This window comes from Leucoraja erinacea, chromosome 7 (genome assembly GCF_028641065.1).
Source record: "Leucoraja erinacea ecotype New England chromosome 7, Leri_hhj_1, whole genome shotgun sequence".
Taxonomy (NCBI): Eukaryota; Metazoa; Chordata; class Chondrichthyes; order Rajiformes; family Rajidae; genus Leucoraja; species Leucoraja erinaceus.
The window spans coordinates 32,932,085-32,958,710 of NC_073383.1; the positions used below are offsets into that span (position 1 = coordinate 32,932,085).

Sequence of the window (26,626 nt, forward strand, 5' to 3'; positions counted from 1 at the left end):
TTTAAATAAACAGTTTGATGCCTACATTAAAGTAATGGAGAAAGGAATGGCATGTAAATACATGTGTCTGGTCTCACTGCCAAAAATAACTTTGAGCAATTGGTGGGGTATGAAGGCATAGATGAGCCCCATCTTCATTGAACACATAAAAAATGATCCATACATGATCGAGAGAAATGGATAAAGTCAATACTCACTGTCTCTCTCTCCAGGGTAGAGGACTCTAAAACTAGAGGGCACAGGCTTAAGATGAGAGGGGAGATGGACCCTAAGAGTCTGCGTCTGGAACGAGCTGCCAGAGAAAGCTATAGAAGCAGATGCAATTTATTCAGAATAAAGTTTATTTTTGGGGGGAAAAGGCAATTACTACTTTTAAAAAACATTTGGACAGATATATAGATAGGAAAGATTTAGAGGGCTATAGGCAAATGCAGGCAAAGTGGGCCGGACCAGTTTCCATGTTGTATGAGTTTAAATGTGCATCTCTCACTCAATTGTGGCTATTCGATCCATAGCCAAGTTAAAACAAAAATCTCAGGTGCTGCCAACATTTGGGGCAGAACATCGGCATACCAGTAGAGTTGCTGCCTTACAGCACCAGAGACCAGAGTTCAATCCTGACTATGGGTGCTGTCTGTATGAAGTTTGTACATTCTCCCTGTGACCGCCTGGGTTTTCTCTGGGTGCTCCGGTTTCCTCCTACACTCCAAAGGTCTACAGGTTTGTAGGTCAATTGGTTTCGGTAAGTTGTAAAATTGTCTCTAGTGTGTAGGATAGTGCTAGTGTTCAAGTGACCACTGGTCGGTGCAGACTCGGTGGGTTGAAGGGCCTGTTTCTAAAGTAAACTAAAGTAAAATAAATTAATTTGAAAGATAAAATTGGATGTCCCGCTGTGCATTAAAATGCACGTCTGGCTTGCTTTGCCAATGGACACCCAAATGCCCAACCCAACTTTCCCAACCAAGAGGACCCTTGCTGATCCCCCCCCCCCCCCCCGTTGCCTCCTGGTTCCTGCCTACTCTTGCCGGTTGATGCAATTGTTCAAGAGTTTATTCGAAGCTGATGGTATAAAATCATGCTGGGAATCGAGTGTTTTCCCCAGGATAGGGGAATCAAGAACCAGAGGACATATGTTTAAGGTGAGAGGGGCAATATTTACATACATAGATACATAGACGATAGGTGCAGGAGGAGGGCATTCGACCCTTCGAGCCAGCACCGCCATTCAATGTGATCATGGCTGATCATCCACAATCAATACCCCGTTCCTGCCTTCTCCCCATATCCCTTGATTGCGCTAGCCCTAAGAGCTCTATCTAACTATCTTTTTAATGCAACCAGTGAATCGGCCTCCACTGCCTTCTGAGGCAGAGAATTCCACAAATTCACAACTGTGTGAAAACGTTTTTCCTCATCTCAGTTCTAAATGGCCTACCCCTTATTCTTAAACTGTGGCCCCTGGTTCTGGACTTCCACAACATCAGGAACATGTTTCCTGCATCTAGTGTGTCCATTCCCTTAATAGGACATCAGGTTAATAGGAACCTGATGGGCAACTTTTACACAGTGGGTCTATGGAACGAGCTGCCAGAGGAGATAGTTGAGGCAGGTAGATAACAACTTTTAAAAGACACTAGACCAAGGGGGACCCATTGGGTCCCGTCCCCTCAATGCGTGGTTGCAGGTGGGGGGGGGGGTCTTTGGCGTCACACACACACACTAACCACCCCCCCCACACACACGCACTAACCCCCCTTTGATATTATATTAACATTATTCATTCGCTCCTTTTACCCCATCCCCGCCCTATCCACTCACGCATAACCCCCAACAGCGCAGGCGCGGCTAGAGAGGGGGGATGGAGAGGGAGGCCGGCTGGACCACGTAACTCGCAGCTCGTGGCTGCTGGTTCAAAATTCTGCGCAGCTTGCCTCGAGGAGCAAAGGCATTGTGACATCATCAGCTCGCTTCAGCAGTTAGATTTTAAAAAGATGTCAGATTGGTGAACAATTTTAGTAAAAAACTCAGGAAATAATGAATCAAATTTACAGATGAGGAGACTTTTGATATCATGAGGTAAATCTCTACCGGAATATGTAAAAATGTCACCGTTATCGCGTCGGGTTTTCGAGGAGATGTGAATCAAAGAAAAAGTTCAAGCAAGCATCCCCACAAGTAAATATCCAAGATCAGAGTTTTATAACAATACTAGACCAAGTGCAGACCTGTTGGGTCTGTTCCCCCAACACGCATTTGCGGGGGGCGGGGCGGCATGCGGCGTCACACACACTAACCGCCCCCACACAGAAACTAACTACCCCCCTTGATATTATATTAATATTATTAATTTTCGCCTTTTACCCCATAACCGCCCTATCCACTGACTCATAGCCCCCAACTCGCAGGCGCGTCTAGAGGGGGGGGTTTAGAGAGTGAGGGCAGAGAGAGAGGCAGAGACAGAAGGGCAAAAGGGTGTGGAGGGGAGGAGGAGAGGGAGGGTTGGTGAGGGGGGGGGGGGGGGGGGGAGGAGTAGTGGAGCGAGAGATGGGAGGAGAGAGAGGGGAGAAGAGGGGGGGAAAAGGAGCTGAGGGGGGGGGAGGGAAGGGGGAGAGGTGGGGGGGGGGAAGGGATGTGGGAGGTGGAGGGAAGGGAGTAGGGGAGGCGGTGGAGCGAAGGGGGTAGGGGGGTAGTAGAGCGGGGGGGGAAGGGGGTTTAGGGTATGGGATGGTGGGGGAGGGCAGGGGGGTTGGGGAAGAGGGGGGTTGGGGGGAGAGGGGGGAGGGGGGGTGGGGGAGAGGGGGGGGAGGGGGGGAGAGGGGTAGAGAGAGGAAGGGGAGAGAGAGAAGAGAGAGGGGGGGAGGAGGGGGGGGGGCGGTAGCCTGAGCGAGGCACGGAGCAATCTGAGGACGGTGAAAAGCAGCGGGGGGACCAGCCGATCGGGGCTTCCGCAAGGGGAAGCGCGCCCACCAGTGTGACAGAGCCGGGCCCGGCCGGGTGGAGGGGCGGTGAACAGATGATCGGGCCTCCCCGGAGAGGAGGTCATCCCCTGTGACGGGTAGAGAGGAGAGAGGAGAGGGAGAGAGAGAGGGAGGGAGGAGATGGGAGGAGTGTTAAGAGGGGGGGGGGGGGGGGGGGTGGAGCCGGGCTAGTGAGTGGGCTGCGAAAGGCGGAGAGGGACAGAAGCGGCTTCAGACTCTTTAGAAACACACAGCTGGAATGAGCGGGCAGGGGATGGGAGGGGCGGGACTTCACGAGCTGCTCAGACAGTGAGGAGAACCTCCTTCAGTGCGTGAACGAAGCTCACCTCCGGATCTCCTGAATAAAGATCCTATAGTGGAGCTTAACTATAGGATCTTTGCTGCAGAACATTCTCATTCTTTCTGTGTCTTTTGAAGAACGGGGGGGGTGCATGGAATAACGTACCTCATGGAAAACTGCGCATGTGCATTGACAGCAGCTGCATGTGGGCATTGTGACATCAGCAGCTGGCAAGCGGTGATTATTTTCCTTAAAGTGAGTTTTGTGAACAATTTTATTCACAATCTGGGGAAATAATTGACCAAATTTAGAGGGGAGTGGATTTCTGAAATCATACGTTAAATCCCTACCGAAATATGTAAAAATCTCTGCGTTTTTAAGTCTGGTTTTCGAGGAGATACGTTTCAAAGGCAAAATGACACATACCCACACACAGAGTTTTAAAAGTATAGAGATAGATAGATTTGGAGAGGTGAAAGATTAGGAAATGGTTTAGAGGGATATGGGCAAAATGCAGGCAAATGGTACATGTTGGTCGTGTTGGGCAAATTGGGCTGAAGGGCCTGTTTCCATACTGTGTGACTGACCATCCCTACATTGCCTTTGATCTCATTTGCACTCGTGCCTGTGAATCTTTCTAGTTTAAAGGGACTATGAAATGTCTTCTTGAAATCACATACATAGAATGGAGAGGGTGCAGAGGTGGTTTACTAGAATGCTACCTGGAATAGGGAATATTAGCTCCAGGGAGAGGATAGACAGACTTAGATAGTTTTTTTGGAATCACTGGAGGTTGAGGGGAGACGTGGTAGAAGTATATAAAATTATGAAGGAGTTCGATAGGGTAGAACCTTTTTCCCCAGGGTGGAAATGCCAAAGACTAGAGGTCAAAGCAGGTGAGAGGGGCAAAGTTTAAAGGAGTGGGGTGTCTGGAGGCAGATACAATGGTGGCATTTAAGAGGCTTTTAGATTGGCCCATGGATTTGCAGAGAATGGAGGTATATGGATCACGTGCAGGCAGAGATTAGTTTAACTTGGCATCATGTTCGGCACAGACACTGTGGACCAAAATGCACCTTCCTGTGCTGTACCGTTCTATGACTCAACAAATTCTGGAGGAGAATTCTGTGTCTCTTATTGACAGCAACACCCAAGAAGATAAAGAGAGCGTTTGAAAGAGGCAATTCAGATAACATGGTTCGATCATATTTCTATTTTAAATAGGTCACGACGATTTTTCTTGATAAAATAAAGGCCGCTTAGGTTTCTTACCCTTGTTCATGAGACCGATACCATCTCTCCCTCTTCGACCTCACGTCCAAATGAGGACCTTTCATTGGCAGAGCCCACGGACAGGCAGCCTATTGCCAGCTTTGTTCACGTTTCTCAGCAACTGGTTGCTAGGTGATGAATGACAGCAGAGGGAGATGCCTCTCCTTCTAATGCTCTCATTTTCAGACCTTCCTTCCCAGGAAGATTTCTGCAGTCGGCACATGCTTCTGGCAAACCAACATCGTACACATCCATGGAATGATTTAGCCTGCAGGAAGATGCAGCCACCCCCACACAATCCATGCACTCCTCTGGCCACAATAACCATTACTAGGTTTAGAGGGACCTCCAAATAGCCTCAGGAATAAGATTAGATTAGATTCCTTTATTGTCATTCAGACCTTTTGGTCTGAACAAAATTTCGTTTCCCTGCAGCCATACATATAATAAAAAATGACAAAAACACACAATCAACACAAATTTAACATCCACCACAGTGAGTTCACCAAACACCTCCTCACTGTGATGGAAGGCAAAATCTTAAAGTCTCTGTCTCTTCCCTCTTTGTTCTCCCTCGGCGCAGAGGCGATCCAGGCTCCAGAAGTTGTGAACCCACCTGGTGATGGTAAATCCCGCGGCTCAACCGTGCTCTGCGAACGGGCCGGTTCAAACTCCGCGGGTGGTCGCTGCCGCCGCCACGGTTCCGGGGCCGAGTCGGGCACTCCACTGCTGCCACCGCCACCACAGCTCTGAGGCCGAGTTGGGTCTCCGCTGCCGCCGCCACGGTTCCGGGGCCGAGTTGGGTCTCCGCTGCCGCCGCCACGGTTCCGGGGCCGAGTCGGAACTCCGCTGCCGCCGCCACGGTTCCGGGGCCAAGTCGGAACTCCGCTGCCGCCGCCACGGTTCCAGGGATGAGTCGGGTCTCCGCTGCTGCTGCCGCCACCACAGCTCAGAGGCCGAGTTGGGTCTCCACTGCCGCTCCCGCTGCCGCTACAGCTCCGGGGCCATGTCAGGTCTCCGCTGCCACTGCCACGGTTCCGGGGATGAGTCGGGTCTCCGCTGCTGCTGCCGCCACCGCCACAGCTCTGAGGCAGAGTCAGGTCTCCGCTGCCGCCGCCGCTGCCGCTACAGCTCCGAGGCCGAGTCGGGTCTCCGCTGCCGCTACCGCTGCCACCACCACAGCTCCGAGGTCGCCAGCTCCGCCATTAGGCCTCGGCGCAGACGGAGACGGGGACGGGGAATACGACAGAAAAAAAGTCGCATCCCCCGAAGGTAGAGACCAAACATGTTTCTCCCACCCCACCCACCCACACACATACACAACTTAATAAAACAAAATTAACTAAAACATGACAAAGGAACAAAAAGAAAGAAAAAAAGAAAAAGACAGACGGACTGCAGGAATAACAGAGGTTTAATAGATTTATGTGGTCGAAAGGAACTGCAGATGCTGGTTTAAATATTGTTTAAAGACACAAGTGCTGGAGGAATTGAGCGGATCAGGCAGCATCTGTGGAGGGATTGGACAGACCGTGTTTTGGGTCAGGATCCTTTTTCAGGGGGGGGGGGGGGGGGGGGAGAAAAGGGGGGGGGTGGGGGGGGGGCGGGACAATGCCTGGGGAGTGGGGGGGGAATACATGTGAGGGGGGGGGGGGTCATTGGCAAATGAGTGGAGTAAGTGACAAAGGCAAAGGGGAAACAAAAGGGTGTCAGATAAGGGGAATCAGTCTGAAGAAGAATCCCGACAAAAATGTCACCAATCCATGTACTCCAATGCTGTCCGACCTGCTGAATTATTCCAGCACTGTGTGTCTGATTAGTTTTATTGCAAGTTGAATATCGGAGTTAGCCTCACGCAGAATCATTTAAATATAGCTTCATCAAAATTGTGACTTTATGTCATTCAAGCACAAAGATCACATAAAGATTTGCATTGATTAAAAAAAACCCTTACACATGATTGAAATTGCCATGTCAATTAAATTACTCCAAATATTCACTTTTATATACAGGTGCTCTCTGGCTTATGTGAATTACACCCCATCGATCCTTGTGTAAGTCGGAAACAGAAGTGCTCCTGCGTATGAGTAAATTTACTATTCAACATGGTGAACGCGGAGGGAGCTCCGAGGTAGAGACCGCAACGGGGAGACCACGGTTGGGAGACCATGGGGGGAGCATTCACGAGAACAGCCAACTGGCTTGTGGAAATGGCCGCATGCGATGGCAGTAGCGTACTGCTATCAAGAAGCACAACTCAGTGGGCTTAAAGAATTGCTTACATAAGTGTGAATTTACTTGAGTCACCTATTACATATTATTAAAACAATTCTTAATCAAACATGGATTAATGCATTTCCGTTTTGTATAATTTCCAGCCTTGATTTTACCTGCATTCATATTCGGAGACAAGATAATTACAGATATTGATAGCAGATGTTTTATCCCTTACTGTGGGGTCCCAGAGAAATACACTCATTGCCTCAATGCTGTTCCATCTTCAGGAAAGGCAGGCTGAGATGCCTGTGGGAGTGGGCAGTCTGCAGGGACGGGAGAGGCGACAATACAACTGGTTGCATCACGGCCAAATTCAGCAACTCAAACACCCAGGAACAAAGGAGATTACAGTGAGTGGTGGACACTGCCCAGACCATCACGGGTACTAACCTCCCCACCATCAAAGGGATCAAAAATCCACACCACCCTGGTCACGCTCTCATCTCGCTGCTACCATCGGGAAGAAGGTACAGGAGCCTGAAAACCCTGACCTCCAGGTTCAAGAACCGCTTCTTCCCAGCAACCATCAGGCTCTTGAACACTGAACAATACACTGTACAATACTAACCTCAGCAACTGTGATCTTCTTCAGCCTGTGTCTTTGGTTGCACTGTGGACTTTGGGGGGGGGGGGGGGGGGGGGGGGGTTGCATTATTAGTATTGTGTTTATTTGCTTATTGAATTCATGTTTATTATATATTATCTGTGCGTAATTGCATTTATGAGCCTGTCAACCCGCAAGTATGAATTTCACCGTTCCATTGTTGGTACAGACATCAATTAAACACACTTGAGACTTTACTCTTTACAGCATCTCTTTAACTTTATTCCAATTCAACACTTAATATAGCTGGATTTCCTGAGCTAGCTGGATGAAGCAGAATTCAGTGATGTTTTAAGATGCCAAGCATATATTCAAAAGCAGTTACTGCTCATCACCCCACCACTTCCAGGCCCATTTCAAGCCCATAAAAAGACAGTCCACCCTGATTAGCCTTGAATCTTTTCTCACCTCCAGTTTTGTCTGTCCCCCCCACCCCACCTCTTTTAGTCTGCAGAAGGGTTCCGATCCAAAGTCCCCCTACAGAGGTGCTGCCCGCCCCGCTGACTTAGTCCTGCATTTTGTGTCTTTCTTCGGTATAAATCCCAATCTGCAGTTCCTTCCTACACATTCAACCTGCAATGTTTGATTTGCCATCCTCTGATCTTCCACTTTTCCCGTCTATCACAAGAATAAAGTTTAGAGAGACACCAGCTGAGAGCAGCCAAATGGCATGTCTTGGTTAGCAAGGGTGAGTTTGGCCAAAGAGCCTCTTTCTATTCTACATTCAGGACTGACCTGAACTGCAGATGCAGGTTTATATCATAGAAACAGATAGACACAAAGTGCTGGACTAACCCAGCAGGTCAGGTAGCATCTCTGGAGAAAAAGGATGAATGACATTTCAGGTCAGGACCATTCTTCAGACTGGAAACAGTAGAACATTTAGAACGGTACATGGGCGGCACAGCGGTTTAGTGGTGGAGGTGCTGCCTCACAGCTCCAGTTCGATCCTGACCTTGGGATAAGAGAAGAGGCCACGGAGACACTGTCACAAATGTAAACACCAGAAAAGAGGGGAGGGCAGCTAATGTTATTCATATAATCAAAGAAGCGAGACAGTAAGCCCATAGAACTATAGGCCTGTTAATCATAGTCAGACAGCATGGAATCAGGCCCTTTGGCGCAACTTGTCCCCGCCGACCAACATGCTCCATCTACACTAGTCCCACCTGCCTGCTTTTGGCCCATATCCCTCTAAACCTATCTTATCCAAGTACTTGTCTAAATGTTTCTTAAATGTCATCTTATTTGTCAGAAATGCCTCATAGCACCAGTTTCTATGTTTCTATTTGTCAGAAATGCCTCATAGCACCAGAGGCGCAGGTCCGATCTCGACCTCAGGTGCTCTCTGTGTGGAGTTTGCATGTTCTCTCTGTGATTGTGTAGGTTTCCCGCACATCACAAAGATGTGCAGGTTTATTAGTTGTTAGGCCCTCTGTAAATTGCCCTTAATGTGTAGGGAGTGGATATGAAGGTGGGATAACATGGAACTAGTGTGAATGGGTGTTCGATGGTTGGTGTGGGCGTGGCAGGCCAAAGGGCCACTTTCCGTGCTGTATCTCTAAAACTAACCTAAATAGAGTAAAATGAAGCCATGAGATCGCCATGTACAGAATCAATAGCCACATGCAGTGATTCATACAATATTGACAATATTGTGAAGAAGGCTTAATTTAACAATATGGTAATTTTATTTGGCTGCTTGCTACATTTTGTCTTTCTTCCTGCACTTCCTGTGGCACACAGCTGCTGCCTGTGTCAATGTTAACTGCAATGCCATCAATTGTGCAAAAAAAAAGCTACGGCAGATTCAAAGGCTTTCTGCCAAACACCATGAAAGCTGCTGCAGAGTTTTTGAGGGACAAAAATCGTAGAGCTGTACCGCCTGGAAACAGGCCCTTCGACCCACGTTGTTAGAATTATGGAGTACAGACTTTCACCATGGGTTCCCAGTCCAACAACAAAACCCCATGGCCCACCTCTTGCACCCGTCCCTCCAGATTCGGGGATCAGTCTCACCCCGGTCACTCCCATTTTCTCCCTTCTCCCTTCAAGCAAGAGGTATAGAAGTTTGAAAATGTATACTTGAGACGTTAGAGATACAGAGTGGAAACAGGCACTTCGGCCCAGCGAGTCCATGCCGACCACCCCGTACACTAGCATTATCCTACACACAAGGAACAATTTACAATTTTACCGACAACAATTAACCTACAAAAATGTATGCCTTTGGAGCATGGGAGGAAGCCAAAAACACCCAGAGAAAACCCATGCGATCACAGGCAAACGTACAAACTCCACACAGACAGCACCCGTAGTCAGGATTGAAACCGGGTCTTGGGCGCTAAGGCAGCAGCTCTACCGCTGTGCCGCTGTTCAGCCCTGAAATACAGCCAGATTCAAGGCTATTAGGTAACTGAGCCACCTTATCACCAACTAGAGAGCTGTGCTGACCTCCCACCTTAGAGACCCGCAGACGATCTTTAATCGGACTTTATCTTGCACTAAACACAATTTCATTTACGCTGTGGTTGACTTGAGATGGGGTGGGGGGAGAAATGCAGGACTCAGTTGAAATTAGACAAATCAACGTTTAAAGAGGATGTGCTTATATATGGCAATATTGTACTGAAGTGTATGTAAGAAAAGAATTTCACTCTGCTTTTGGATGGATTCTGCAGCCTCTGGTCAGTCGTTAACAGATACCTTGAGTGTTTTCAGCTGCACCAGACCCAAGAAGCCAAGGTCAAATTCTCTCTACACTGGGTGAAATTGTCTGTTATCTGCTTCCTTTATTTTAGTCATTAAAATATTAATCTCAACTCGCACAGCAAAACCGGAGCAAAGTATCCTTTCCGTAACCTTGCAATTTCAGTATCACATCTCATCCCTTGGTAACCTTATCCCCACAGTATTTTGACAGGTATTGTGCCATTGAATACGTTGACACAGGCTCAAACGTTGCCCATTCCACTCTCTGTCACATCCGACTTTAGTCGACTGCCAGGGGAAATCTGTAATAACATAATAGGCCAGCACATCTAAACCATATCCTACAACAGAATTTCAATTTAGTATCAAGAAGGATCCCGACCCAAAACGTCAGTCATCCTTTTTCTCTCGAGATGTTGCCTGATGCGCTGAGTTACTCCAGCACTTTGTGTCTGTCATTTGCGATAAATCAGCATCTGCGGTTCTTTGTTTCTTCAATTTAGTTTAGTTTGGAGATCCAGCGTGCAAACAGGCCCTTTGGCCCCACCGAACAACGATCATCCGTACACCAGTTTAATCCTTCACACTAAGGATAATTTACAGGTCAATTTAACCTACAAACCCGCACATCTTTGGGATGTGGGTGGGAGGGGCGAAACTGGAGCACCTGGAGAACACCCATGCAGTCACGGGGAGAACATACAAACTCCATAAAGACAGCACCCTTAGTAGGGATTGAACCTGGGTCTCTGCCGCTACGAGGCAGCAGTTCTACCGCTGGGTGTACCACTTTTTTTTCCCTTAAACACAGAGGGTGGTGGGTGTATGGAACGAGCTGCTGGAGGTGGTAGTTGAGGCAGGTACTTTCAGAATGTTTAAGGGACATTTGGACCGGTACATGAATAGGTCAAGTTTGGAAAGATATGGGCCAAATGTGGGCAGGTGGGACCAGTGTAGATGGGACATGTTGGTCAGCATGGGTAAGTTGAGCCAAGGGGCATGTTTCCACAAGGTTTGACTCTATGACTCCATGAGACTATGACTAGCAAGGGCAAGTAGATTTGTGACAAGGAACTTGTGGGAGGGGGGAGATAGTGGACAGGGGAATTGCAAGTGGAGTGATCTCTTTGAGCAGCTAATATAGTCAATGTATGTTAGATACATGGAATGACAGATGCTAAAATCTTGCGTACAATACAGGGTTAGTTAAATGCCAGGTACTTATTACATATTTTTCCTCCTCGCCATCCCCCTCATCTTAACCCTATGTCCTCTGCTTCTCGATTTCCCTACTCTGATCAAGAGACTCTGTACATCTACCCGATCTATTCTATTCACGGAGGATAGTCACAAATGTTGGAGTCATCTAGCGGGTCAGCAATATCTCAGGGGTAAAGGAGTAATGTTTCGGATTGGTTCCCTTCTTCAGACCCCAAAACATCACCTATTCTTTTTCTCCAGAGGTGCTGCCTGGCCCGCTGAGTTACTCCAGCATTTTGTAGCTATCATCTGTGTAAACCAGCATCTGTAGTTCCTCCTTACACTGTTCTAATCATGATTTTGTACACCTCGATTACTGTTGTGCAAGATAAGGTCCAGTAAAGTCCAATTAAACCTAATCGAGGGGGTCTCCAATGAGGTAGATGATGGCTCAGGGCTGCTCTCGAGTTGTTGAGAGGATGGTTCGCCTTATCAGACATAGAAACATGGAAACATAGAAAATAGGTACAAGAGTAGGCCATTCGGCCCTTCGAGCCTGCACCACCATTCAATATGATCATGCCTGATCATCCAACTCGGTATCCTGAACCTGCCTTCTCGCCATACCCCCTGATCCCTTTAGCCACAAGGGCCACATCGAACTCCCTCTTAAATATAGCCAATGAACTGGCCTCAACTTCATTCTGTGGCAGAGAATTCCAGAGATTCACCACTCTCTGTGTAAAAAATGTTTTTCTCATCTCAGTCCTAAAAGATTTCCCCATTTATCCTTAAACTTTGACCCCTTGTTCTGGACTTCCCCAACATCGGGAACAATATTCCTGCATCTAGCCTGTCCAACCCCTTAAGAACTTTGTAAGTTTCTATAAGATTCCCCCTCAATCTTCTAAATTCTAGTGAGTACAAGCCGAGTCTATCCAGCCTTTCTTCATATGAAAGTCCTGACATCCCAGGAATCAGTCTGGTGAACCTTCTCTGTACTCCCTCTATGGCAAGAATGTCCTTCCTCAGATTAGGAGACCAAAACTGTACACAATACTCCAGGTGTGGTCTCACCAAGACCCTGTACAACTGCAGTAGAACCTCCCTGCTCCTATACTCAAATCCTTTTGCTATGAATGCTAACATACCATTCGCTTTCTTCACTGCCTGCTGCACCTGCATGCCTACTTTCAATGACTGGTGTACCATGACACCCAGGTCTCGTTGCATCTCCCCTTTTCCTAATCGGCCACCATTCAGACATCTTTGCTTCTCCCTACATGGACTTATTTGCCCTCTCTCAGTTTTGAAGAGTCCCAAAACTGAAACATTAACTCTTTCTCCAGCCATGGACACCTTCTGACCTACTGGGTTTTTCAAGCATTTTGAGTTTTTTTCTTTTTTACAGTTACATACAAAACTGTAATCCACTTCTGAAGAGAGCCCCGAGGCACTGGCCAATCACCTCAACTCGTCCATGCCAACAAGACACCCATCTACGCTAGTCCTCTTTACCCATATCCCTCTAAACCTTTCCTATCCATGTACCCATCCAAATGTCATTTAAATATTATTGTACCCGACTAAATTACCTCCTCGTTCCATATACTCACCCCTCTGTGTGTGAAAAAGTTATCCCTCGGGTGCCTATTAAATCTTTCCTCTCTCATCATATACTTGTCCTCTGGTTCTTGATTCCCCTACCCCGAGTAAAAGACTGTACATTCTCCTTATGTATTCCCCTCATGATTTTATATCCCTCGATAAGATCACCCCTCAGCCTTGCACGCTCTATGAAATAAAGTCCTAGCCTACCCAACCACTCCTCGATTCCTGGCAACATCGTCATAAATCTTCTCTCCATTCTTTCCAGCTTAATGACATCCTTCCTGTAGCAATGTGACCAAAACTGAACACTCCAAATGCAGCCTCACCTACGTGCATAACTACAAAAGGAATATTGAAAAAGATTTTGAACATCTCAACAATACTTGACTTTAAACATATGACCCATAAAGGTTATTTCATGTCTGCAAGCTGCTGTTATTTGGAAGACTAGATATTTATAAAAATGATATTTACTGTCTTCAGCTAAGTAACAATAGAATAACTTTTATATTTTTGCAGTTTACCAAGCGTACTGATTGACAAAATGAATTATATCCTGTAATTTTATCATCATGTACTCAATTGAAGAAACATAATTTTACATTAATCTACAGAATCAGAATTGAATATGTAATTGTATACAAACTAAATCTTAAATTATCTGATCGTCTAAAAATGACAAATATATTTAGCTAATATGAACACTCAATTTAACATAAATTAGTCTATGATTTTATAGCACAACCCATGCAGAAATTTATTATGTATCCTACAATAGAAAAACAAATTGGATTTTATTGATCAAAGAAAACTAATTGCAGAGTGAGATGGTAGATTATTTACAATTATAAAAGTGGGACACGGTAGATGGAAGAGGGTTGCTTTCAGCAACTGAGAGGCAAAGAACTTGTGTCTACAGAATTGATATTAAATGCAAGGGATTTGCAACAGAAAACAAGATTATATTTTAGACGCACAAGAGACTACAGATGCTGGAAGTCTTTCTGACTCTAGCTGCATTTCTGGGTGCTGGCTTTCTCCCACATCCCAAATACATGGGTTTGTAGGTTAATGGCCTCTTTAGAGTGTAACTGGCCTCTATTTTATCCCACTTTCACATCCACTCCCTACACACTAGGGGGCAATTTACAGGGCCAATTAATTGACAAACTGGCACGTCTTTGTGATAGGAAAGAAACCAGAGCACCCGGAGGAAACCCACATGGTCACAGGGAGAACGTGCAAATTCCACACAGACAGCACCCGAGATCAGGATAAAACCCGGGTCCCTAGCGCTGTGAGGTAGCAACTCCTTCGCGCTTAAACATTTGTAAGGCATGACCATCTTACAAATGTCTAATTATCTGTAGAATAAAAACACAAGGAACTGTAGATGCTGGAATTTTGAGCAAAAGGCAAGGTGCTGGAGGAACTCTGCAGGTCAGGCAGTATTAGTGGAAGGAATAGACAGATGGCGTTTCAGGTCGGGGCTCTTCTTTAGGCTGATGATTATACTTTGCAGAGTTGTTAGGCTGGGGAATTTATTAGCAGTTGGGGCAACAAAAATGATTACTGGCCAGCACATCCAAAAGGTCTGGAGAATTGGCTGACTGAGATTGAGTTGGAATTGCACCATTGCTACGGTGTATTTTAAACTCCGTGACTTAAAAACATTTGATTCAACAGGTGGATGAAATAAGATCAAGAAATATGGGGAAAGGCGAGTGAATAAAGTGAGGACTGGGGGTTCCTATGTGTATGATGCATCCAAACATCAGTCAGTCAACATCCCACCACTACAAACACAGAAACAATTTTTTACAATAAAGTTGTCTTTTTCCAGATTTTGTGATTCCACGCCACACTGGGTAGTAACAGCAGCATGAAATCAGCCTCATATGTGACAGGGAGCAAGATACAAAATGCTGGAGGAACTCAAAGGGTCAGGCAGCATTTGTGGAGGGAATGGACAGACAACGTTTCGGGTTGTGATTTTTCTTCAGACTGAATCTGTCCCAAACCAAAATGTTGTCTCCAGCACTAAAAACAAATAGAGGGACCGAGGAGTGCAGGAACATAGTTCCCTGAACTTGGCATCACAGGTGGATAGGGTGGTGAAGGAGGCTTTCAGTACATTGTCCTTCATCACTAAGGCATTGAGTGTAGAATTTGGGACCTTAAGTTGTACTTGTACAAGACGTTGGTGAGACCACAGTTGGAGCATTGCGTTCAGTTTTGGTCACCCTACCGTAGGAAAAATACTAATGAGCTGGTAAGAGCGCACATGATTTTACGAGGATATTGCCAGGATTCAAGGGCCTGAGCTACAGGGAGAGGTTGGGCAGGCTTGGGCTTTATTCCTTGGAGGGCAGGAGCCTGGGGGGTGATCTTATAGAGGTGTATTAAACCATGAAAGGAATAGATAGGGTGAACACACAGTCTTTATCCCAGGGTAGGGGAATCAGGAACCAAAGGACATGGGTTCAAGCTGAGAGGGGAAAGACAGACCAAATGGAGACCTGATAACTGTTTATAAAAATTAATATAGATAGGATAGACAGTCAGGATCTTTTTTCCCCCAAATAAAAATGTCAAATAATAGAGGGCATAGGTTTAAGGTGAAAATAAGGGTTTAAAGGAAATGTTAGGGGCAGATAGGATAATGGTGTTTGAGGCTTTGAGACAGGCACATGCATATGCAGGGAATGGAGGGATATTGATCACGTGCAGGCAGAGGGAATTAATTAATAGTATCGTCTAGCATGGGCATTGTGGTCCGAAGGGCCTGTTCCTGTTCTGTTCTGATCTTTGTTCTGTTCTGATCTTTGTTCTACATTATGCAACCTGTTCTTGGCCGCAATACTATATTGGCATTAGAAGTATATGTGTTGCTTAGGTGCTGATCCACTTTGCACCTAATTTCTATGCTTCTATGTTTACTCAAATAAAAATAAAATAAAGGACACCTGCCGAGAAACATTACACTCAAACCATGGGTGCATCATACAACTCCAATGATCAATCCCAACACTGAAAAGAGCTTAGACAGAGATCTCTTATCATGGTTAGACTCCTTTAGTAGATCTCTTTGCAAAGTGCCTTGTCACGCACCGAGGTGCTAAAGCTGCAAAAAGAGAGGTAATTCAATCCAATGTTTCTTCACAATGTTCACTTTTTACAAGCACAGAACAACAAAGTCACCTCAGCTCGCTGTGAAATCCGACCCACACCCGTTGACATGTTTCGCTTATTCCTGCTCTGTCCTTGGAGCTCTGCATTTCATCTGAGAGGAAGAGAAGGGAATTACTCCAAGTTGAATTGTCGCCAGACAGCACAATCGTACAAAATCAGGGGTGCAGGAATGGTCTGGTTTGAAGAAAACATCCCATCAATATACAATATAAACAAGGAACTGCAGATGCTGCCTGACAAAGAAAGACACAAAGTGCTGGAGTAACATTGGAATGCAAGCAACAAGTTCTGATTCTGGACTCCCCCAACATCAGGAACATGTTTCCTGCCTCTAGTGTGTCCAAACCCTTAACAGATAGACAAAAAGTTCAATGACTAGGTCCTCTCATCCTTAAAGAAACTCCAGAGTGTACAAGCCCAGCTGCTCCATTCTGCTCAGCATATAACATTCAGGCCAGCATTGGGAGAATATGGAACCTTCTAAACCTGCACGTTATACCAGCCCTCAACAGCAAGCCCATGTGCACCCTCCTCAAATTAGGGGACCAAAAAACTGCACATTGATTTATTGTCCAGGTGTGATCTCATTTTTAGGGTTCTATTACAACCGCAGAAGGACCTCTTTACAGGCCTATACTCGACTCCTCGTTATAAAGGTCAACATTGCATTCGCTTTCTTCACTGCCTGCTGTACCTGCATGCTTACTTTCATAGATTGATGAACAAGGACCCCCAGATCCCGTTGTACTCCCCCTTTTCCCAACTTGACGCCATTTAGGTAGTAATCTGCCTTCCTGTTTTTCTACCAAAGTGGATAACGTCTCATTTATCCACATTAAACTTCACCTGCCATGCATTTGCCCACTTCCACAACCTGTCCAAGTCACCCTGCATTCTCATAGCATCCTCCTCACAGTTCGTATTTTGAATCCCTTCATCCAAATCATTGATGTATATTGTAAATAGCTGTGGTCCCAGCACCGAGCCTTGCAGTACCCCACTAGTCACTGCCTGCCATTCTGAAAGGGACCCGTTAATCCCTACTCTTTGTTTCCCGTCTGCAAACCAATTTTCTATCCATGTCAGCACTCTACCCCCAATACCATGTACCCTAATTTTGCCCACTAATTTCCTATGTGGGACCTTATCAAATGTGCTGCAAGTAAGAATTTCATTGTTCCGTTTGGGTACATACGAGAATTGAACACTCTTGACTCAAAATGGAATCGCCAGCACAGGGTTTAATTTAAACACCACTAACGTATCTGCCTCCACCATACCACTCGCAGTGTGTTCCGGGCACCCATCACACTCTGTAAAATAAGTTTGTCCTGCACATCTCCTTTAATCTTTGTCCCTCTCACCTTAAACTTCTGCCCTCCAGTCTTTGACATTTCCACCCTGGGAAAAAGCTCAGTCTATCTACCCTTTTTATGCTTCTCATAATTTTATATACTTCTATCAGGTCCCCACTCAACCTCCAACTTTCCAGAGTAACTTCCTGTAATAATACCCTCGATTCCTGGCACAATTTCAGCCAGAAGTATCTGTAGCCGGGAAACAAGTAATCTAATGTTTCACTTTTCCTGAAACTAACACATGTACCACAGCCTCGGAAGTTTAACATTGTCAGATAGAAAGCCAAGAATCCAGATATGTTGATAGCACAGTGATCAGCTGTATTGTGTACGATGTAGAAGAATAAAGTTACAAAGAGAAAGCCATGGAAATGATCAATTCTGATTAATATGTTAATAAGGTCAGAATCTTGAATATAGAAGTTGGGAGGTCATATTGCAGTTATAAAATACGTTGATGAGGCCACATTTAGAGTATTGTGTTCAGTTCTGGGCATCATATTATAGGAAAGATGTTGTCAAGTTGGAAAGGGTGCAGAGAAGATTTACGAGGATGTTGCCAGGACTCAAGGGCCTGAAATACAGTGCCCTCCATAATGTTTGGACAAAGACCCATAATTTATGTAGGTTAAATTGCACATTGTCACATTTTATTAAAGGACATTTTTATACATTTTGGTTTCACCATGTGGAAATTAGAGCTGGGTTTACACATAGTCCCCCATTTCAGGGCACCATAATGTTTGAGACACATGGCTTCACAGGCATTTGTAATTGCTCAGGTGTGTTTAATTCAACCTCCTTAATGCAGGTCCAGAGTAAGCTCTCAGCACCTAGTCTTTCCTCCAGTCTTTCCATCACAATTTGCCAAACTTTTATTGCTGCCGGGAAACATGAGGCCCAAAGTTTGCCAATTTTCCTGAAATAAGTCATTATGTACCTGAGAAACAAGAATAACACTGTAGATAGACAGCCAGCCAAACCTTAGGCTGATCCCCAAATCAACTGTATTGTGTAACATCATTAAGAAGAGAAAAGAGCACTGGTGAGCTTAGCCATGGAAATGGGACTAGCAGCCAAATTCTGACCCCCACAGCTGATGAGAGAAGAATTATTTCTATAATACAGGTGCACAACCTTTTATCCGAAAGCCTTGGGACCAGACACTTGTCGGATTTCGGACATTTTCGGATTTCCGAATGGAAGAAAGATGTAGATTAGGTAGGTAAAGGGTCGGCCTGAAAATTTACGAGGCGGTTGCCTCCTCCCAAGGGAGACGGGGAAAATATTGTAAATCATTGCATAAATGTTAGTCAGACCCTTTGGAGGTATTTGCCTGGTGGTACTGGTACCATTTGAGATTTGTAGGGGGAAAAAAAAATTCTTAGTTGGTTAAATCGGCACATTGTCAACATTTTATTAAAGGACATTCCGTCCATTTTGGTTTCACCATGTGGAAATTAGGCGCCGGTTGGAGCTAGTCCCCCCAGGGCAACATCTTGTTTGAGACACGAGGTGCTCCAAATCCAGTTGTAATTGCTCAGGTGCCCGCAGTCCCAGCTCCGCGAATGTTTGTATAAGGCGGCCACAGCGCTCCTAGTCTTACCCACGGCAACCCTTTGGAAAGGCATTGCTGTTTCCCAACTGGTATCCCAGCGCTGCGACGCCGCCGAAACTCTCAACATTCGCATTATGAGCCGCGGGCAAGAATGGATTTGGAGCGCCTCGCCAAACCTTGGGGAAGCTTTGCCGGGGTCGGAGCTACAACTGGCGCCGGCACCCCAGCTGGGAGTTGGCGGAGCAGCACTGCGGAGCTTACTGCACGGCGACTGGCAGGCATTGACCGCTCCCCCGCCTCTCCACCAGGTAGGGGAGAAGAATAAAGTTTATAATAAATAAAACCCCCCAATACCTGTAAGCCCTCCAAACGCTCTTCAACTGTGGACTAACATTTAAGCAATGATTTACAGATGTTTAAGTGTCTCCCAGGTCTACGGGGAGGAGGCAGCCGCAAGAGTAGTACAGACCTGGGCCGCAACCGTAGGTCGTTTCAGGTTACAGTTTGTCAAGAAGTACTTAAAACGCGACCTTTGGTGTGGAACGAGATCTGTGGGACAGATGGACGGTTTTCGGAACTTTTTTCGGTGTCAAGAGCACAGTATGGATAAAAGAAGGCACCTGTCAAGATCCAAAGCATACCCCCTTACCTGTGAATGACAGTTGTGTGGGGGGGGGGGGGGGGGGGGGGATTTATAGCAATGACCACTGTCCACAGAAGCTTTTCCCTTTGAGAATAGGGAAGATTCAAACAAGAGGCTATGACTGCAGAATTAAGGGACAGAAGTCTAGGGGTAAAGTGAGGGGGAACTTCTTTACTCAGAGAGTGGTAGCGGTATGGAATGAGAGCACCACAGTGGTGGGGAAATTGGTATCATTGGAAGATAAGAAAATGGATAACATATATCAGAAGTGATGGCAAGAGCAAAGTATGGAAGGAGGCAGGTGGGACTAAAGGGAAAAATAGTGCTCGGCACGGATCTGTAGGGCCAAGATGGCCTGTTGGGGGGCTGGGGGGGTTATATGGTTGGCAGGTATATCCATTGGCTGCTGAAGGTACTGGCTCACTGATCTTCATTAATGATACAACTGCTGATGGTAGAAGCATAATTAATTCTGAAGTGTATAGACACACCCTATCTGCACAAGTTCAAACAAATGTCTCAAAACTCATTGGCTGGCGTTTCATTCTACAGCAACACAATGATCCCAAACATACTGCTAAAGCAACAAAGACGTTTTTCAAAGCTAAAAAATGGTCAATTCTTGAGTGGCCAAGTCAATCACCCAATCCGAACCCAATTGAACATGTCTTTTATATGCTGAAGAGAAAACTGAAGGGGACTAGCCCCCAAAACAAGTATCAGCTAAAGATGACGGCAATACTAGAAAAGGCACCCAGCAATTGGTGATGTGCATGATTCGCAGACTTCAAGCAGTCATTGCATGCAAAGGATATGCAACAAAATACTAAACAAGGCTACTTTCATTTACATGACATTGCTGTGTCCCAAAACATAATGCTGCCCTGAAATGGGGGGACTATGTATAAACACTGCTGTAATTTCTACATGGTGAAACCAAAATGTATAAAAATGACAAAAATCTGCCAATGTGCACTTTAACCACATGTGATTTTTTTGTCTATTACAAATCTCAAATTGTGGAGTAGAGTCAAATAAATAAATGATTGGTCTTTGTCCCAAACATTATGGAGGTCACTGTATAGGGAGAGGCTTGGCAGGCTAGGACTTTATTCCTTGGAGCGCTGGAGGATGAGGGGTGATCTTATAGAGGTGTACAAAATTGTGAGAGGAAAAGATCGGGTAAACGCACAGTCCATTGCCTAGATTAGGGGAATAGAGAACAGAGGATATAGGTATAAGGTGAGGGGGGGGGAAAGATTTAATAGGAACCTGGGCCATTACTTTTTTTACACAAAGGTGGTGGGTGTAGAGAACAACAGAAGAGGTAATTGAGGCAGGTACTATCGTTATGTTAAAGAATCATTTAGACAGGTACATGGATAGGATAGGTTTAGAGGGATACAGGCCAAAAGCAGGCCGATGGGACAAGTGTAGTTGGGACATGTTGGTCAGTGTGGGGCCAATGGGTCTGTTCCCATGCTGTATCACTCTATGACTCTAGGAGGCGAATGTGTTCCCACTCCGTTAAGATCTAAAAATGAGAGAACAGAGTAATTCATAAATAACACAAAGCTTGAAGCAATGGGCAGCACAGTGCCAGAAACTCTGGTTCGATCCCGATTTAGACTATAGAGATACAGCGTTGAAACAGGTCCTTTAGATCACCGAGGCAGATTACCCTGTATATTAGCACTGTCTTGCACACTAGGGACAATCTACAATTTACAGAAGCCATTTAACCTACAAAACTGTACATCTTTAGAATGCGGGATGAATGTGGGATGAAATCAGAGCTTCTGGAGAAAGCCCACACAGTCACTGAGAAAATGTACAAACTCCATATGGACAGCACCCATAGTCAGGATGAAACCCTGGACTCTACCGCTTTAAAGCAGCAACTCTACCCTCAATCTTGGGTGCTGTCTGTGTGGAGTTTGCAGATTATCAACGTAAGCACGTGGGTTTCTTCCGGGTGTGGCATACTCAAGGCACTGTTTGTGTGCGTTTGAATTAAAAAGCAGATCTACCAACATGAAATCAGCCACTCGAGACTGCGGAGCAGGGAGGTTATTCAGTGGTACAACCCCCAGTTATTCTTATGCTGTAAATCTGCATCAAAAGTAAAATGACAGATCTCAACCAAGTTTTATTTCAAGGCAAAATTGATTTGAATTGAATACTTTATTGTCACGTGACAAATCACAGTGAAATTCTTTGCTTCCATACCTTGCTAGGGTATGCAAATAGACACCCATAAAGGGCGCTTACAAAGTTACAAATTCCCCCCTCCCACACGGCAGCGCCCCATACCGGGTGCCCATTGCCCATTGTCCAACCCCACCTCCCCCTCACAGCGGTCCCCCCTTGCCGGGCCCCCATTGTTCCTTCCCTAGTCAACGACAGAACATCACCATTGAATGATCGCATTGTTACAGGAACCACCAATACAACCGGTTTTATTTATAACTAATTTAATAGAGGAAGAATACAAACATTCTTGTAACAATGTGCCCTTCACTGCATATGACATCCCGAAGGTAATGTTAAATGGAAAGTGTGTAATAATTGGCATATTCATGAATCACCTCACTGAAACACCAAATGATCCTTCAGGATTCAAGCCAATTTTAATGAAAGCTAATATTTCATCAACCTCTGCTTCCTGTACAAAGCCTTCTTCTATCAGACCAGTGTTTCTTTATCATTAACAATTCTTCATCTTTATCCTTAAGCAAAACGCACAAAGTGCTAGAGGAAATCAGCGGGTCAGGCAGCACCTGTTTAGGAAATGGACAGATGACGTTTCGAGCCGCAACCCTTATTCAGACTAATGGAGAGGTGAAGGGAGGTGGGGGAAGGACAAAGCCTAGCAAGTGATAGGTGGATACAGGTACGGTGGGGGGGGGGGGACATTTGACAGGTGGGCAGAGTAGTTGATAAAGCCTGGAGGTGAAAAGGAGACAAAAGGGTGACAGATAAGGAGAGAAGGGTAAACATAGAAAATATGTGCAGGAGTAGGCCATTTGGCCCTTCAAGCCAGTACCGCCATTCAATATGTTCATGGCTGATCATCCAAAGTCAGTACCCTATTCAGGCTTTTTCCCCATATCCCTCGATTCCCTTAGCCCTAAAAGCTAAATCTAATTCTCTCTTGAAAACATCCAGTGAATTGGCCTCCACTGCCTTCTGTGGCAGAGAATTCCAGATTCACAACTCTCTGGATGAAAATGTTTTTTCTCGTCTCAGTCCCAAATGGCCTACCCCTTCTTCTTAAACTGTGACTCCTGGTTCTGGACTCCACCAACATCAGGAACATATTTCCTGGATCTACGCTGTCTAATCCTCTAATAATTTTATATGTTTTTATAAAATCCCCTCTCATCCTTCTAAATCCCAGAGAATACAAACCCAGCCGACCTATTCTTTGATCATACATCAGTCCCGCCATCCCGGAAAATTGCACACATTATTCCAGGTGCGGTCTCACCAGGGCCCTATACAACTGCAGTAGGACCTCCTTGCTCCTAAACTGAAATCTTCTCGCCATTGGCTTTCTTCAATGCCTGCTGTACCTGCATGCTTACTTTCAGTGACAGATGTACAAGCACACCCAGGTCTCATTGCACCTCCCTTTCTCCTAATCTGACACTATTCAAATGAGAGTCTGCCTTCCTGTTCTTGCCACCAAAGTGGATAACCTCACATTTACCAACATAATACTGCAACTGCCATGCTTCTGGCCACTCACCCAACCTATCCAAGAGACCCTACAGTCTCAGTGCATCCTCCTCGCAGCTCACACCATCACCCAGCTTTGTGTGCCATTTAATTCCCTAATTAAGTTAAGATAGACTAAGTGTTAATACTAGACTGAGCATCACACGGGAGGGCTGGAGAGAGGGACATACATACACACACACAATGAAAATGTTCAAAAATCTGAACCAACATTGGAAAAAAACGGCTGTCTTTCACTTATGTCATCACAATAGGTCTGCGTGCCTGCCGTTCTTGCTCGCGCTGCCAGCACCCCACCCCACCCCTCCGTCCTCCTTTGGATGTACCCCGCTCCATGCTCCCCCCCCTTTCTCCCTCCACCGCTCTTCCTCCACTCCCCGCTGCTCCCCCTCCCACTCCCCCTCTCTCTTTCCCCCCCTCTCTTGTCTCCCTCACCCCATCCTCTTTGTCTCTGCCCCTCCCTCTCTGTCTCTGCCCCTCCCTCTCTGTCTCTGCCCCTCCCTCTCTGTCTCTGTCTCTGCCCCTCCCTCTCTGTCTCTGCCCCTCCCTCTCTGTCTCTGCCCCTCCCTCTCTGTCTCTGCCCCTCCCTCTCTGTCTCTGCCCCCTCCCACTCCCTCTCTAGACATGCCTGTGAGTTGGGGGCTATGCGTGAGTGGATCGGGCGGGGATGGGGTAAAAGGAGCAAATTAATAATGTTAATATAATATCAAGGGGGGTGATTAGTGTGTGTGTGCGTGAGTGACGGCACAGGCCCCCCACCCCCCACAACCGTGCGTTGAGGGGGCGGGACCCAACGTGGTCTAGTATATTATAACAAGGAAGATGCATAATATTCTAATTTTAATATGCAACTGAGCTGCACAGTGGCGCAGCCGGTAGAGCCACTGCCTCACAGCACAAAAGACCTCAGTTCGATCTTGACCGCGGGTGCGGTCTGTGTGTGTAGTTTGCATGTTCTCCCTGTGACCATGTGGGTTTCCTCCAGGTGATCAGCTTTTCTCCCATATCCCAGACATAGGGGTTTGTAGGTAAATTTCCTCTCGTACATAGGGTATGGATGTTAATGTATAAAACTAGTGTGAACGGGTGATCGAAGGTCGGTGTGGACTCAGCGGGCCAAATGGCTTGCTTCAACACTGCATCTCTAACCAACACTAAACTCCCATATTCAACTACATTTTTTGTTTATTACACACGGTATTGGGGGTTCAGTATTGATGTGGATAGAGAACTGGCTGGCAAACAGGAAGCAAAGAGTAGGAGTAAATGGGTCCTTTTCACAATGGCAGGCAGTGACTAGTGGGGTACCCCAAGGCTCAGTACTGGGACCCCAGCTATTTACAATACATATTAATGATCTGGATGAGGGAATTGAAGGCAATATCTCCAAGTTTGCGGATGACACTAAGCTGGGGGGCAGTGCTAGCTGTGAGGAGGATGCTAGGAGACTGCAAGGTGACTTGGATAGGCTGGGTGAGTGGGCAAATGTTTGGCAGATGCAGTATAATGTGGATAAATGTGAGGTTGTCCATTTTGGTGGCAAAAAGGGGAAAGCAGACTATTATCTAAATGGTGGCCGACTAGGAAAAAGGGAGATGCAGCGAGATCTGGGTGTCATGGTACACCAGTCATTAAAAGTAGGCATGCATGTGCAGCAGGCAGTGAAGAAAGCCAATGGTATGTTAGCTTTCATAGCAAAAGGATTTGAGTATAGGAGCAGGAAGGTTCTACTGCAGTTGTACAGGGTCTTGGTGAGACCACACCTGCAGTATTGTGTACAGTTTTTGGTCTCCAAATCTGAGGAAGGACATTATTGCCATAGAGGGAGTGCAGAGACGGTTCACCAGACTGATTCCTGGGATGTCAGGACTGTCTTATGAAGAAAGACTGGATAGACTTGGTTTATACTCTCTAGAATTTAGAAGATTGAGAGGAGATCTTATAGAAACTTACAAAATTCTTAAGGGGTTGGACAGGCTAGATGCAGGAAGATTGTTCCCGATGTTGGGGAAGTCCAGGACAAGGGGTCACAGCTTAAGGATAAGGGGGAAATCCTTTAAAACCGAGATGAGAAGAACTTTTAGCACACAGAGAGTGGTGAATCTCTGGAACTCTCTGCCACAGAGGGTAGTTGAGGCCAGTTCATTGGCTATATTTAAGAGGTTATTTAAGAGGGAGTTAGATGGGGCCCTTGTGGCTAGGGGGATCAGGGGGTATGGAGAGAAGGCAGGTACGGGATACTGAGTTGGATGATCAGCCATGATCATATTGAATGGCGGTGCAGGCTCGAAGGGCCGAATGGCCTACTCCTGCACCTAGTTTCTATGTTTCTAAAAGAGGCTTGATAAATTGCAGCAATGTAATTTACTTACATAATGCAATGTGCGGGTACCCAAACTAATAAGAAAATGCAACTTTCCAGCTTTAAAACATTTAGTTTTAGGTTCATATAAAGACTTGAAATAATATGAAATGATAAAATCTGAAGCAATTTTCATCGTGTGTCAAGTTATTAAAGATTTGTTCAACGTTAGCGATAATTTAAACAACATATTGACCATATTCAAACATATGAAATGCAATATGTTGTATGAAAACAGGGAGTTCAAAATTATAAAACACTCATTCAGTTAACTTTCCCTTATAATGATTTCGTCTAAAGCAAAACTGCAGTTTGATCGAACAACTGATTATGTAAATGGTGTAATTGTTGGAAAAATTACAAGAATTTAAAGGACATCTGTTTAGAAACATTTTCACAGCAATCTCCTGCCGTTTATTGTTCAGTAAATCAATGTTAATGGTGTCCAATTATAAAATCTCCATAACATCACAGGGGCAGAACAGTACGCAGCGATAAAGTTGCTGTCTTACAGCATCAGAGATCCGGGTTCGATCCTGACCTCAGGTGTTGTCTGTATGGAGTTTGTACGTTGACCCTGTGGGTTTTCTTCGGGTGCTCTGGTATCCTCCACACTACAAAGACGTGCAGGATTGTAGGTTAATTGACTTTGGTAAAATTGTAAATTGTCCCAAATGTGTAGGACAGTGCTAGTGTAGGGGGTGCTTGCTGGTCGGTGCAGACTCGGTGAGCCAAAGGGCTTGTTTCCATGCTGCATCTCTAAAACTAAACACACTTGCAAAGCATATCTCTTCATACAATCCTATTTCACTGAACAAAATATATTTCCTCTCAACCA

The 26,626-nt window shown here is 45.7% G+C and overlaps 1 protein-coding gene across 5 annotated transcripts in view; it reads right to left on the minus strand.

The window, feature by feature from the left end:
- The window catches only part of csrnp3 (cysteine-serine-rich nuclear protein 3), a 101,376-nt gene that overhangs the window by 65,079 nt on the left and 9,671 nt on the right, over positions 1-26,626 (minus strand). For all 5 annotated transcript variants that reach the window (XM_055638173.1, XM_055638174.1, XM_055638170.1 and 2 more), the window contains exon 2: positions 16,136-16,217. The gene's annotated coding sequence lies outside the window, so the exon portion shown is untranslated. The remainder of the gene's footprint in view (positions 1-16,135; positions 16,218-26,626) is intronic.